Here is a 16,192-nt window from a genome sequence, read left to right as displayed (position 1 = left end):
ACCATAAACCACTGGTGGGTATGTTTAAAGAAAAACTCCTTTCTGGGAGGAGAGCAAGATGGAAATGTACAGTTGAAAACTACAATGAACAAATTCATTATATACAAGGTAAAATGAACATAGTAGCTGACGCATTATCTAGGAACCCGAACACAATTCAGGTCGCGGCGTTAGATCTCAAAGGAAATATCCCAAACCACGAGGATATCGCAAAGGCACAAAGACTTGACCCAATATGGTCTAAAGTAATATACAAGTTAGAAAGTGGAGATGACATACAATTACCCAAACTTCATGTCCCACTTGAACAATTCACAATGGTCAATAATACATTATACAAAATTAACTCTAAACAACCAAAACGACAAAGAAATACTAACCAGTTGGTAGTACCTAATGACATGATACCCCAAGTATTACGATTGATACACGACAGCCCACATGCGGGACATCCTGGAAAGGATAAGACATTCAAACAAGCCCAGCTATTATATTACTGGCCTTCATTACGAAAAGATATAAACAATCATATAGACAGATGCGAATCATGTGCGAAACACAAAGGATACCCAATCACACCTGCACCGATGGGTAATTACCCTGTGCCACATCAACCATGGGACGTTGTCGCTGTTGATTTACTCAAGATGCCATTATCATACAATAATAACCTATACTTATTCGTAGCAACAGATCATTTTTCCCGTTATGTCATTTTAGCTCCAATTAAAGATAAGACAGCAGAGACAGTAGCAAAGGCAATAACAGATAATGTAATATGTCGCTTTACTACCCCAAAGGTATTAATAAGTGATAATGGAGAAGAATTTAATTCTGAGATCTTACAAGAAATATGTAAACAATACAACATCAAAAAGGTTAACGTTTTGGCCTATCACCCAGCATTGAGTGGGTTGGTAAAGAGACAAAATAAAAAGGTATTAGATGTGCTACGACACATTCTCAGTGAAAATTATGCAAGCTGGGATGATTGGATTCCCAGAGTAGAGGCCTCAATTAATGGGTCTATAAATAAATCCATCGGTGACACACCACATTTCATTATATATGGCACAGATAAAAAATTACCATATGAGCTCCTAGAAGGTGACAGCATGCCTATATACAATTACGATGATTACTCTAAATTCCGTTTACGTGAATTCCAGGACATTCAAAAAAGAGTCAAAAAACAATTAACGATGTCCAAGGAAGAAATGACGGAGGCATTTAACAAGAAGGCAAAAGATTCACCTATCAGCTTAGGAGACATTGTTTACGGAGTCATTCATACGAGAGACAATAAATTATCCCCAAAATTTGAGGGCCCATACAGAGTAATTAACATAAAAGCAAACAAAGTTTTAATTAAGTCACTTTCAAGTGGCGAGGAGAAACAAGTTCATATTGACCATTTAAAACGAGTTTCAAGGGAATTATCACATAATTATTCAGCCTCGGATACAACCGAACAGGTGAAAGTACCTCAAGAAACCAAGCAAGAACACAACAATGATTACAAAAAGAAATTAAGGTCATATACCAAACAATCGAACATAGGTGCAACTATTCCAATAAAATCTACAGTACATCATTTACGAGAATTAAATATCGATTTAAACTCCTTCTATAAATGAAATAACAATCAACCGTAACGCACATCATCACTATCATCGACCACAGCATTATAGGAAATTAATAGATTTTTTTTTTCGGTAGGTTACGATGAAGGGACTTATGCTATGGATTCTCCTCTACATAGCAAGAGGATATGCGCACTTAGACCCCAAACATATAGTACGACAAGGATGCCTCATAGCTCCAACGGCCACGACTACAATCGTTAAGGACGTCATGAGTACTGAAATAAGTCTAGATTACTTGTATGACTTACCTACTTATCTAGAAAGACTTGCGACGCCGATGCAAACTCTGGACTTCATGATAGGAAATTATGTTTCACAAGCACATAACACCAAGGAAGTGAATGAAATGGTGAAGTTAGCGAAATGGAAACTAGAACAGGCGAAGTCAACTATGCTCGTCATGATCCAAGATCTCCCATCTTATGGAACGGAGGTACTGAGTGACAGGAACAACATCACATGTACTCGCCAAAAGCGCGGTTTGTTCGACCTGGGCGGCGCAGTTCTTGGGAACATCTTTGGATTGGCTACAGAGGATGACCTTAAAGAAATAAACAACAAATTTAATAAGCTAGCTCAGGTACTAACATACCAAGATAAATTCATCACAGGACAGAACTCAACAATGAAGACAATTGTGAAAAATCTGAAACAAGCAGAAAACGTAGTTCTCGAGAGTGTAGATAAAATAAATGAATTAGAGGGAAACGTTACTCTTTTCCAGCACTTCTCCATCATCACAGAACATATTGACACGATTCTTCTACAATTAGAGAACACTAGAGATCGTTTCAGGGCACTTATGCAAGGAATTTCGAATGCTGGTGATGGCAAGATCACAAATGACTTACTCCCAGTTCATGAGCTACGTCAGATAGTTAGTCAAGGCATACATAAACATAAATTGAAGCCGTTGTTCCGCAGTAGGGAATTTATGCAATATTACCCGTATTTAGAAGCAACACTAACACCAACATCAGTGGTAGTTCATGTACCATTCATCACTGAAGACCTGTTCACAGTATACCAAATACACCCCTTCCCCTATAAAAATAACAACACTTTGGTCATCATCAACATCAACACAGACACCGAACTCATCATGGTCTCCAAGAGACGGGACACTCACTTTTGCAAGTGAGTCAACGATTGAACGAAAGTGCCGCACATCCTTACATGCTGTTCATCTTTGTCCTGCGTACATTTTCACGTTTCAGCCTACTGATACAGTCCCTTGTGAAATGGCTATCATCAGAAATGACAATATTCATCATCATTGCAACTTCACTTTTGCTCCAGATAAACTTGTACACCATCAACGCATTGGACACTCACAGTTTTTTTATTTCCCTCATAACACATCAGTTTACATAGTCTGTCCAGATATACCACCATCTCATACATCAGCATCAGGATTATACATAGCACCAGACTACTGTGCGGTATTTACACCAGCCATGTCTACTTTATCCACCATCAATCACTACGCCATTCTCAATCATACACACAAACATTTCCACCCACTGCCTGATATGAACTTAAACATGAGCACAAGTATTAAGCTGACTTCACCTAAGTTTGAAACTATGCAGCTGATCAATGAAACAATGAAGCCCTGGGAAGATTTGAGTTTGAGTATGTTCAACCCATATTATGTGTATAGCCCAGCACCTACTGTCTTTATAATCGTCTGCATTGTAGTTGCAGTACTGCTGTTCGCAATGCACAGAATGCATGCAAGAATTGCTAATTTGGAGTCATTATTTAGTGGGGGGAGACTTAACATCACAGTTAACCACCCTGAATGAAGTGTATATATTTTGTATATAGTATTAATTATATGTATAAAAAAAAAAATACAAAGAAGAATGACCCATATATGGCAGACCAGTACCAATATCTTTAAATGAAATATTAATAACTCTTACCATAATCTTCATTTTAAACAATTTTTTATTCTTGCATGTATGCATTTCACTATAATAACCCAAGTACATACTGTATTACAGTTAAATAATTTACTTTAATGCATTTATTCAAATATGTATACAACTTGTTTAAAATGTAATATTACTGAATAATCACTATTTACTATGAATAATATATGTATACAATATTCATACAATTATGTTACTTTTACAATATTATGTATTTCACTTAATTAGCTTATAAGTTCATTATAATGTGTATATAGTATGTATTAATATATTAGGACTATTAACTGTCGATGGTACGCCATTTTCGCGCGGCCGAGCAGATGTCAGGATTACATATTATAATTACAAATCATAATAGATAGATAGATAAATAGATAGATAGACAGCCCTCTGCGAGCCTGGGAAAAGGAAATGAGTTTGCAAGTTACACTGAGGAAAGCTGACGACAGCGGCCAGTAAGGAGATGATGCAGTTAGCTGTCAGCAGTCCTCTCGTGAACAAAGACCTAGTAACCATACACACACATATACACACATACTCACACACAGGCTTCTTAAACTTTCCATCCACGAGGAACACATGTGATACGTCTCCTGTTTCACCAGAATTTAGGAAAGAGAGCTTAGAAAGAGACAGGCCTTAGAGGAGACAGGTCACAGTGAGAAGGGCTTGACAATTTGAGAGAGAGAGAGACAGACAGACAGAGAGATAGATAGCGGGACGGGACTCTATACTTACGCTCTGTGCGAGAGACTTGTTAATATTTCCAAGACAAATAAAAATAGTCCCATACTATTCTTTACCTCTCCTGTCACTACATGACAAATGGGAAGCTACTCCAAGATATAAAAACCGCTCGTCCACAAATCTAAAATATATATAAACTCAACCACAAAGGAACCTACACAGTCTTTTATGACACAAAGTCATTTATGACAATGACACACAGTTTTATATATTTGGTTAAGCATTAACTAATAAAAATAGATGATTTTCTCAGGAATGCCCGGCTGTGGGAAGGGCTGGCAGGAATATATGCCGGATGTGATGGGTTAATAACCCCCAGCATTGAAGAACCCTTTACAGTACCAGTGTCAGTGGCATCGAGTTAATGTGAGCTATAAGAAACTGTGAATGAAGGTCACTGGTATGTATACACGACCCTATGCTACCACCCTAAGCAGTCAGATGATCATTTAATCTCAGATGTTTTTCACCCATATGGTGCATGCACCATAATTTTATGACTTCTTCCGTGAATCATAGTGAATCACAGGATGGGCTTAGGGGGGTAAAAAACACAATGTTAGGTGCACCAGACTATTCTCTTCACATTTGTAAGAAAAATAAATTGATTTTAGAACTCTTAAAAAATCGGTCCGGGGCCAACCACACAAATTTCTGAATCCACGGCCTTTGAGGGGTTAAGCCGTTCAGCCATACCTACGATTGTTTGTTTCCGGCACAATAGAAGAAACAATCTGTACTTACTCATAGGTGGATCTCGTTTCCCAATTTCCCAACTGTGGTTTAGGTTAGGTTTGATTAAATTATTAGGTACAGCTAAAGTAGGTTGGGATCGGTTCAGCTAAACAATTAGGACAGTCCCTTCCCTCATTACGCTGACGAATCAAACAAGAGCTGGCACAGCGGAACAGCTAAAAACAACAGGGAAACAGATTTAATAAGAAACGTTTATTTATGAGTAATGCATTACAACATCAGTGTTTTTTAGGCTACACAATTACCAGTAAATGTCATTCTCAGGAAGGCGTCAAGAATGAGCGAATTTCAAGGATCAGTGAGCGGGTTTGGAACATAACCCTCGCTAATTTGGGTTATATTTTACTTTTACTATAAGATTATATATCTCATTCAGTACTACAGACAACTTCCAAACCTCATACAGTAACCTATTGTTAGTCAGGATACATCAAATAAAGATATAATTGTAATGGATGAGTAACTAGAGACGATTTTTAACCCCATGGTTATGAAAAATATCATCCTAAACTTGATAAAATCCTCTAATGCTTTCCAGGATAAAATTAAGCTGATGCTGGGGTACTGGAAGGGATACAAATGGTTTGCATTTGTGTCAGCATTTGCAGAACTGAAGATTTCAAGAAGTTTGCAGATTTGCGGTTGCAGAAGATGCTGGTTCGAGTTTGTGGCTTTGCTTTTGCAGAAGTGACTTTTCCTTTGCAGTGCCCAGCTCTGGGAATAGGCGCCGTCCTCAGTCAAGGTAGGGAGGGAAAAGAACACAACATCGTTTGTGCCAGCAGGGCCCTAAACCTTTCCGAAGTAAACTTGCCTCAGAGTAATCTGGACACTCAAACACCTCTGGCCCTACGTCTTAGGGGCCCAGCTCACGATCATCACAGACCATCAGTCCTTGCAATGGCTGTGGAGATTCCAAACAACCGACACTCTCTTAGTAAGATGACGAGAAACCCTCAAGGAATTCGATTTCAACATCAAGTTCCACCCTGGCAAATTGCATACCAATGTGCACATTTTGTCGAGGTTTTCGCTGAAATCACCCACCAAACCACAAAAATCGTGCCACAGCACATCACAGAAAACTTTACTGCAACAGTGAGAGACCAAAGAAAAACCAGACTGGATGCCACCAAACACCTTCAAAAAGTTGTGACAAATAGGGGACCGCCTATATACCCCCTCAGGCCACATCATCACTGACCCCACCAAGGTCGAAGACATTGTGGTGAATCTACACTCCAACAATGGGATTCACCTCGGTCAACAAAAACTGCTTCAGATTTTTAAGGATGTCTACTGGACACCTCAGTCATCCACCATCGCAAGGTGAGCTGCTGAAGCCTGCAAAGCCTGCATTGGGAAAGGCATCTCCAGGACACCAGGACCAACCGGACACCTCATGGCCACCAAACCGTGGCAGCTGCTTGCAGTAGATGTGATGAGACCTCTCCCATTAAAGTTGGCAACCCAACTTATCATCACGTTCGTCAACACCCACTCCAAGTTCATCATCACCTGTCCAGCTTAGGAACACACTGCCATAGCTGTCATCGACACCCTAATTACCAAGGTCTTTCCCTACTTCAGCCTTCACAAGCACTCCATTCCGACAACACTCCAGAGTTTTCCGGACAAGTTTGGGAATAACTGTCCAAATTATTCGGATACTGTATCTCCCACTCTTCCTACCATATCCAAGGAAACTCCATTTATGAAAGAAGCCACCAAAGCATCGCCAATCAACTCGGAACCAGGCTTGTCACACTTACAGTAACACAGAAGATTGGCCATCTCAAAAACCCTACAGTGGGGCATGAAGACCTGCCCTAGGCAGGACGGCATCACTCCCCATGAACGCGTTTTGGCGAGCCCCCACTGCTAATCCTATTACAGCATTGGCCAAATCACTACCAACCACATCAGCCACACAAGATCCACTCTCACACATTAAGAACTGACTTCGTCACATGCAACACTGCCGAGACCTGCAGAAGGACGAAACTACCGCAGAGAATCCATACCATGTGGGCCAACGAGTCATGGTTGCTAGATTGCCCCTAGACCACAAATTCCAGACAAAGCTTCTAGGTCCCTTCGAAATCATACGTGTGCCGAATTGCTACCAGGTCGTCATTGATTTTCACAGCGAACCCAGGGTATACTACAGTCGACATGTCCATTGATATAACTCCATCAAAACCAACCAAACCAACACAGAGCCCAAGGAAACCCAAACTCTGTACTCCATCACCCGTAACTGCCCACACCCCCAGTTGTTTCGTTTTTTGGATTTACCGATATCCCATTCATGGGTTATTGGAGAAGGCCTTTGCCTTTAGGTCGCCCACGGTTAAGCTGAACTCATCAACTTGTCCATCATGGTGGGGGTCTGACAGAGATGAGCTTTACAAGCTCAGCTGTTGGTGTCGCTGCTATGAGCCTGGCAGCCACTGTTGATACCTCACTAGCAGTGGCTGGTGGTGAAGCTGGAGAGCCTGTCCTGAGAGTGGTAGTATCAGGACACCTGAGAAGGTAGTGAAGCAGAGGTTCACTGGACACATCATTGCAGTACTGAATTCCTCTTCTTTGTTGGTGTCCAGCATTTGACATGTCCCTTTGTATCCCAGGCAACAGCAGTGTAGGTACTGTGAGTGCGAACATGGGCAGGAACCACCTTGTCAACACTTAGAGGCTGGTACTTGGTGGCTGTAGCATACCAGGTTGCTGATGGTGAACCCAACGCCACCCATGACTCGTGTTTGCATCAGAAAAGTAGATATGCATGGCTTTTGGTTTTTGCCTTGGTCTGTGCCAGGCCTGGGGGAATGTGCACATCGACATACAGTCTCTTGGTGGCATGTTTGGCAGCACATGCCGCTTTTTTGGTCCCTTTAATCCCAACATGGCTAGGTATTCAGTTCAGGGTGATGTGTTTGTCTTGTTCTTTCAGTTCTTGAGCAAGGGAGAGTACATATGTAGGTAATGAGGTGGATGTTATCTTTTGATTGAGTGGAGGCAAGTGTCTGTATGGCTGTCAGAGAAACTGTGTGTATAACGTGGTGTGACTGTGGTTGGGCAAGAGCGTGCTGGAGGGCATCTGCTAAAGCAACTAGCTCAGTCTGTAATGTGGAGGCTCCAGCTGAGGGTCTGCACACTTTAACAGTTTCGTTACAGAACATGGCTGACCCAGCAGTGTTGTTGAGGAGGTCTACCGAACCATCAGTATAGTATGTCAGGGTTCTATCCAGGGAGGCAGCATGCATGCTTTGGAGGGCTTCCTGGCGTAGCTGAGCTGTTGCAGATATTATCTTGGAACTGGTGGGGGTGATGGTATGCAGGCGGATGGTTGGTGGTGCCCAGGGTGGAGGGATGGTATAGCTGGGGTGAGGTGTGTCCTTTCCTTTTGCAGTTATGAGGTCCTTGATACCAACAGCTGATATTGCTACCACCACATGTTGTGCCCCATGTTTCTCTATAAGGAGCAGTCTGTCGATGCAGCACTGCAGTTACTGTATCAGCAGGAGGTGATGGCATGGGAAGATGTATCATTTTAGCAAGAATGCAAGCTGTGCTTTGCTGTATGTGAATCCCTAGAGGGATAATGGCAGTTTCCTGTTGGAAGTTGCACAGTTTGGTCCACATGAGGACACCAAGCACAAGTCGGAGTGCATTGTTTTGTATAACCTCCAGTTTGGCTAGCAGATGTTCACTGAGAGTTACAAGACATGGGGCGGAACACTCAATCAAGGATTTGATGGCATGGGTATAGTAGGTGCAAAGGATGTTGTAGCTGACACCTCCCTTCAGCCTGGTGATGGATCTCATGACCCTGGTCCTGGTAGCTGCTCTTTCCCACAGGTACCTTACCTGTGCATCAGAGGACAGCTTCTTATCAAACCAGACACCTAGGTACTGGTGGCTGGAGAGCCACTCAAGCTTAGTACCCTGGATGGAGAGTGGGTGCTCAGGGTCTGGTTTTTTAAAAGCGATGGCTTTCGACTTGCAGAGATTAGTCTTTAGCCTCAACTCCTGACATCACCCATGGATAAGCTGTAGGGTATGCTGAGAATTGTGTTCATTATCTGTCCCTGTAGATACAATGGCCAGGTCATCAGCATAGCAAGTTTAGAAGCTCATCCATGAGTATGTTGAAGAGGTAGGGGCTCAAGGTACTGCCTTGGGGGGGTTCCATTTTCATGGCGATGGAAGGAGGAGGAGTGCCCTTGAAAGCGAACCAATGCACTACATCCTTTTAAAAAGTCTCTGAGCCATCCAAGCATCTTACCAGCAACACCTCTACGTGCTAGGACTGAAAGAATAGATTTTGCATTGGCAAGCTCAAAGGCTTTTTCATGGTCAAGGAACACAGCAGTGCAGCGACCATTGCTAACTCTGTTAAGGAAGGTGGTGAGGCATTCAGTCATACCAACATTTTTAGTGTAAGCAAAGAGGGCAGGGTTCAGGGGGCCAACTTTCCATTTTTGTCTGTTTAAGAACATATGCTCTGCTGTTTTCCCAACACAGTTGAGGAGGGAGATGGGGCTCAAGTTATTTGGATCTTGTGGTTTTGGGATAGGCACAATTTTTTTTTTTCCAGTGGTGGGGCAAAATAGCTGCAGCCCATGAAGCATTTATAAGGAAAAGCATAGCAGTTTGTCCAACTGGGCCAGAAAGTCGTAACATGCTATATGTGATTTTATCACCCCCAGGTGCGGTATCTTTACTCTTCTTCTGGGATCTTTGCGGCTCTTGGGTTGTGAAGTGCAGATCAGTTTCAGCATCACTGTGATATGCCTCCTCTATTTCCCTGTCTCTGCCTGGCTGCAGCCTGACAAGCTTTATGGACACCCTCCCTCGGGAGTTGATCTGAGCTAGCACGGGTTGCAAAGGAGTCTGCAAGATGCACAGCTTTTCCCTCAGGGTCGGGGTGGGGAGGAATTGTAGTGTGCTTTTTCCCTGCTACATTCTTTAGCTTACACCACATGGTGCTCAGAGGAGTGTGTGCATCAATATTTTGTTCACCACTTAATCCATTTTTCCTCTCGGATTATTCTCTTTTCCTCAATGCTGTGACAACCAATTGCCCGCAGAAGTGCTCTGTTGTGGTCAGTACTGTGGGGCCTAAAAAGTCTGCAAGCAGCATTCACTCTGTTGTTGAGTGTCTTCACTCTTTCAGCATAGAACCAGTGGTCTTTGTGTATCTTCGTCTGTACTTGCTCTTGGGTTTGACGATGTTTGCTGCATCATGAAAAGAGCCGCAATGGTTTCCTCATGTTGGTTGATATCAGATGGAGGCCTCAGCAGTGTTGGTTGCTGTGATAAGGCAGAACCAAATTTCCTCCAGTCTGCCCTCTTTATGTTCCACCTTGGAGTAGGGTGTGGTGTTGGAGGCAGTGGCTGGATATTTAAGTGACAGGAGACTGCAAAGTGGTCAGTAGTGAGGGTAGGATGTAGGCTCCAGTCTGCATCTGATCTGAGATTGGTCGATACAAAGGACAGGTCTAGCCTGCCACCTAGGATGTCTGTTGGCACCCCAGTGTTGAAAAGTTTTACACCTGCACTGTCGGTCAAAACCTCAGCAAGGTGCCATCCATTATGATTCGGAGGAAATGGAGACTGAAGAAGGGATGATGGCAGTTAAAGTCTCCACCAATGAAGGCATATTCGGTTGAAACTTGATGGAATAGTTCCCCAAGTTCTAGGTGTCATCCGGTGGGACTAACGTTTATGTTGTAGATAGTAAGTCTTGATTGTGGAAGATGCAGGGTGATGCCCTGCACTTCAACTCCCTCGCCACAATGAGGAAGGTTCTCAGGCTGAGAGAATCTAATGTTTGCCCTAACCATTATCATGCTTCCTCTTGGCTGGCATTGTATATGGGGCAGAGAAAAGATCTGATATCCTCTTAAGGTCATGGGGCAGGTTCCAGGAAGCAAGGCTTCCTGAAGGAGGAAGATATCAATTTCATTCCTCTTACTAGCCTCCTGGAGAAGATGAAGCTTACTCCTTGTGCCACATATGTTCCACTGGAGGATCTGGAGTCCTGGAGACCCTCCAGTGGAGTGCTGATGAATCTGTCATTTCTATGAGATGCTCTGTTTCTGCAAGGACCTCTGTCTCGCTGGGGGGGTTTGTTTTCTGCTGGCTGTCTGTTTTCTGGCACAGGTGTTTCTGTCAGATGTGACTGTAGCAGTTTGTGCTGTTTCTGCCCTGTGTCCTCTGCAGGTGGTGTTGCTGTCAGGCACACTGGCTTGAGTCCAAGAGCCTTCTCCTTCTCTATCTGAGCTGTTGCAGGAGTTTTTCCTGGGAGCCTCCTCACCAGGGAAGCCTACCATTGGGATGTGAGATGTTGGGAGCTGAGTGACTGCTGCTGTAGCTCTGGTGTGACTGATGCTTGGGTGTGTGTGCTGGGTGGCTGGGCTATCACTGATGTGTTGACAACTGAGTTGGATACTTGATTGAGTTCACTTTCTTGAAGAGTTCTGTTCAACAAGGCCACTAGAGTTTATGCAAATGTTCGGAAAAGGTTCTTTAGACTGGCTTTGGTCAAGGTTACCATTTCTTGGCTGTCCGGGTTTGGTATTTGTGGGCTTTCTTACATCGTCTTGAAGGGGCGAACTATTGTTGGTTTTGGTAAGGAATGCTGATCTGTTGGCTGGGGAGGGGATGTAGTGGGAGGTACTTGTTGAAAAGGGATTGGAGCAGGTGTTGTGCGAAAGGCTGGTGTTGGCTGGGGGTGATTGAAAAGTGTTTTGGTTCTGGTTGCCTGCACTGGGGAAGGATAGTCTGCATCTCTGTTGGCCTGCGGGGTCAGTGTTTGCTGGTGCAGCTGCTGCTTCTATTCTACTTGAGTGGGCTTAGTCCCTTTGTATGATTATGCTGGGATTGTTCTGTGTGTAGCTATCCAAGCTTCCTGTTTCTCTCTCCCTGTCTGTATTAGGGCTAGCCGAGCAGTGCATTTTTTGTTCCAGGCATGATGAGGTTCTTGGCAATTTGAGCACTTTGAGTTGGTAGCTTGGCCATCTTTGTACTTTTGTAGGCACACTTCTGTGGCATGAGGGCCACTGCAGATACTGCATCTCTCTTGCTGGTGACATGCTGTTTTGTGGTGGCCAAACCTCTGGTATCTGTAACACCTGAGAGGCTCCTTCCTGTAGGGACGGGTGTAAAATGTTCCCCAGTTCCCCAGTTCGAGGTGTTCAGGAAAAGCCCCTTTGACAGTGATGATCACCTGTCTGGTTGGTTCTCCAGAGGTGGTGGGGCAGTGCTTGGGCTGGGTTACCGTGGGATGCTATAAGATGGGCTGGAGTGGCATATTGATTGGAAAGCGGAGGAGAATGGCTTGGGTGGCTCGACGTTCTGGTTTTGTGAGAGAAATAGGCTTCCCTTCCAGCTCTGTGATATTCTTGAGAAGCTGGAGTGTAGTCAGATCTGAGAGAGTCACTAGGATGTTTGCAACAGGTGTAATATTTAGCCCCATTTTGATGATAGGATGAGCCTTTTCCAATGCCATTATGACATCATAGGGAGTTGGAAAGTTTGGAGTTGGAGTGATGACCTTAGCAATGGAGGAGGTGAAAACAATGTTTTCCTGGTCTGCGTTAGTGGCAGTTGTGGGTTGGGACTGGTGGTGAGGTGATATGCTAGTAGTGGTTGAGGGAGCTGTTTGATTATCCTTTTTCTTGGCCTTCTTGCTTTTTACTTCTTCCCATCCGTCTTGCGTGCATCATTGACTGTCAGAGTCATGAATGGCAGAGAGGTTAGAATCGAATCCAGAGACAGTGTCATGACTAGGGATGATGTCTGTTGCTGTAGCAGGGGAAGTAGCATTGGTATAATCCTTGGAGATGGTAGTGTTGTCATCCTGAATGGTAACAGTGTTGCTGTGCTGAAATACTTCAGTGTTCTGTTAAGCTGAGGCAGAGGGTTGAGCAGGAGTGTTGTCCTGAGGAGATGTTGTGTCGTTTTCATCGATAGTTTTAATCTGGTTAGAGGCAGAGCACTCTCCTAACATCATGACTAGTTTGTTTTCGGAAAGCTCAGCAACTTCCTCATCTGGTGAGTGAGGGATGAAGTTGGTATCCTCATACTGAAACCAGCTTGAGAAACAGGCTGGACAGCAGCAGCGTTGCATGACATACTCCTAGTGACCTTACTCCCAGTGACTTTGCGAGTAAGTGAGCTCTTCCTAGATGTGCCCTTTTTCGGGGTGATAGACTAGAGGAGAAAAAGTGATAATGCTCGAAGGCCTGCCTATCCCTGTGCCCCTAGCCCCGGGTTTTGACCTCCCCCCCCCCACCACACGGAGGTCGTAGGAAGGGACCCTGGGGAAAGCATAGGACTCCCAACAAGTGGGAGCCCATTCCTATCCCTATCAGCTCTTTGCCTGTCTGTCACTACTGGCTCTCCACTCGGCTATTTGAGCCCTATCATGGCGAACCCTAAGCAGTCCTGCCTTCAGGGTTCAGTTTACCAGTATTCAGAGACAGACAATCTATGGTGGGTTGAGCAAGGAAAAGAATGAAAGAGGAAGATGAAAGGAATTCAAATCATGAATAACGCTGTGGGTGGAAAAAGAAAGTTTAGGAATTATGTGTAGAAAAAAGACAGAGGGAAGAGTGGAAGAAATGACAGATAGAAAAGAACAGTTAGATAGAGAAAGGGTGAAAGTGAATGGGAAAGCAAACGAGAAGAGAAAGGAGGGCAGCAGGTACGGCAACAGCGTCCAACGGCCAAACTCAGTTTGGGAGCAGCAAGAGCACACACCCTACCCGCATGACGGCTGGCTCTGATCTGTGACAGCCCCAGTCTTTCAGTTATCCCCAGTTTCATTATCCTGTCTTCCCCACCCCACCCATGACCTACTCTCCCTGTCCCTCACCACTCAGTACAGCACCAAGCCAGCCATCCTCATCTCTCCAGGTCTCACCCTCATCTCCATCACCCAACCTATCCATCTCGCGATCCCCTAACTGGCAACCCTCATCCTCACCCCCCTCCTCTTGTCTTCCACCACTCACTCAAGCACGCCATCCCAACCCTCAGCCACCCTGCCATCACTTGCATATTCCCATACCTCTTCTGATTCATCTCACCCCTAGTAACCAGTCACCCTTACCACAACCACCACCACAACCTGCCCAACCTCATATCCATCTTCTCCATGCCCTAGATCATCCCCTAGCCCCTCATCCGCACACCTATCAGACAGGAGGAGCCTCATCCCTATCTTCACCAGATCAGGCCACCGATCAAAACCACCTGATAGATATAGCCCCCCACCATCATCAAAACTTGTTACACCACCAACTATCTCCCTTCCAACTCCAAATGCAAATCAAACCCAACGCACAACTCAGGAGAATCAACAAATAAAGTCGCTAACTAGCACAAATTCCACCTGGCCTACCTCCATACCAGCCAACACCCATCCCACTGCTACCTTTACATCCTCAATGGATGCAAAGCCTGACCCCTGGTCAAAGGTCACCATTCTCCTCCTGGCCACTGCTTCAGCCACAGCCGTCATCATTATCTCCTCTCTCCAGCTATACCTAACCTACATCTCCATGTTTGTCCACTATGCCATCTTGATTTCCAACACCGGACACAAGAAAAGAATCCAGGGGCCTAAACACCAACAGCACCAACTAGCAACTAACCCCAACCAAGTTCCTTCATCCTCTTCAGAGACCCAAAGAGGAGACCAGACGAACGATCCAGAGTCTGGTACTACACCCTGAAGGACCTCACACCAACCATGGTCACTGACAAAGAAAAAACATTTGACCTCCTGCCACAACGACATGGCTTAAAAGACGGGAAGGGTAGTAAAATGCCCAGGACAAGGCCCCCTACCATAGTCCCCCCTCCAGCCACTACCACAGAAAATTTTTGCCAAACAGATGAGAGGGAGCTTTGCCCCACTGCCAAGATAGCTACTCGTACCATCCAAGTTTCCTCACAAGAGGGGCACAGAAAACACGCACACGCCATCACTAGCCTCCCCTCTTGTCCCAATTTGCAGCCCACCCACCATCGCAGGCCAAGCCCCAAGTACTGCAAATGGCCAGAGCTCGTCAGTCCCATACTGGCTCGACATGGTACAGATGAGGAGGGTCGATGCATTTCTGACTATGGTTTGGCTCAACACAAACTGCTGGTGTCGGCTCGACACGACGTCCCTACTGAACTGGCTTAATGCAGTTCAGCCCTGAGGAAGCCACGACGTCCCTCCCAACTAACTGAACTGGCTCGATGCAGTTCAACTCTGGCGAAGCCCGGACATCCTGCCTCAACAACTGAACTGGCCCAATGCAGTTCAGCTCCGGAGTAGCCACGACATTTCACTAGGTGGGACCGGCTGCTGCAAGACACCACGATCCCCAGTGTGACCATTCTCCCTGTGCTTCCCCTTCCACACCCCCTCAGTCCCCTCTCCCTACACCTAGAAAAAGAGATCCCAGCGGCACAACTGTGTAACCTTGCTAACCTGACACTCTCGGGTCCCTCGTAACCTCCCTGTATGCCATCTTTTGGAACAATACACACTGACCTCTGTTCCCCAGGTCCTTAGGGAGAATTAGATATCCGGTTCCCCACTTTCAGACATAGAGTCGTAGTCTCTCCCGTTTGGCTCTTTGCTTTCCAGATATACTTTTAACAACATACTGCAGTAAAAACATAAAATCACCTTCCAGGTTCTCCCCCTTTTTTCTGGTGCATAGACTGGCAGCGATGTCCCTAGTAAACTCGGAGTAGAGGTTCCTTCTGTCCTCCGATTAAGACCCCATTTCCCGATTGACCTTTCCCTCAAACTGCCTATGTATCTGCAGGCTGAACTTGCCCACTTGAGTGTAAGGATTACAATAAACGTATAATGTCGCCACTCTTAGTTTGTGTGCTCACCTTGTACTATTAGAGGGTATTGTAAGTGTATTTCGTGTGTTCCTTCCTGTTTAGAAGAACCCAAAGAAACCAAGTTTGCGCCAGGATAACACATATATACGTACAGTCGCGAGCAGATGAAATGGAGACACCAGCACACACACCTCTGGGTCGCTTCTACCCGACGAGTTACGGGAGAGTGAGAGAGGGAGGGGGGTG

The sequence above is a fragment of the Coenobita brevimanus genome, chromosome 91 (genome assembly GCF_032717465.1).
Source record: "Coenobita brevimanus isolate Jiangsu-jjx chromosome 91, ASM3271746v2, whole genome shotgun sequence".
NCBI classification, from domain to species: Eukaryota; Metazoa; Arthropoda; class Malacostraca; order Decapoda; family Coenobitidae; genus Coenobita; species Coenobita brevimanus.
This window is presented reverse-complemented; position numbering follows the sequence as displayed.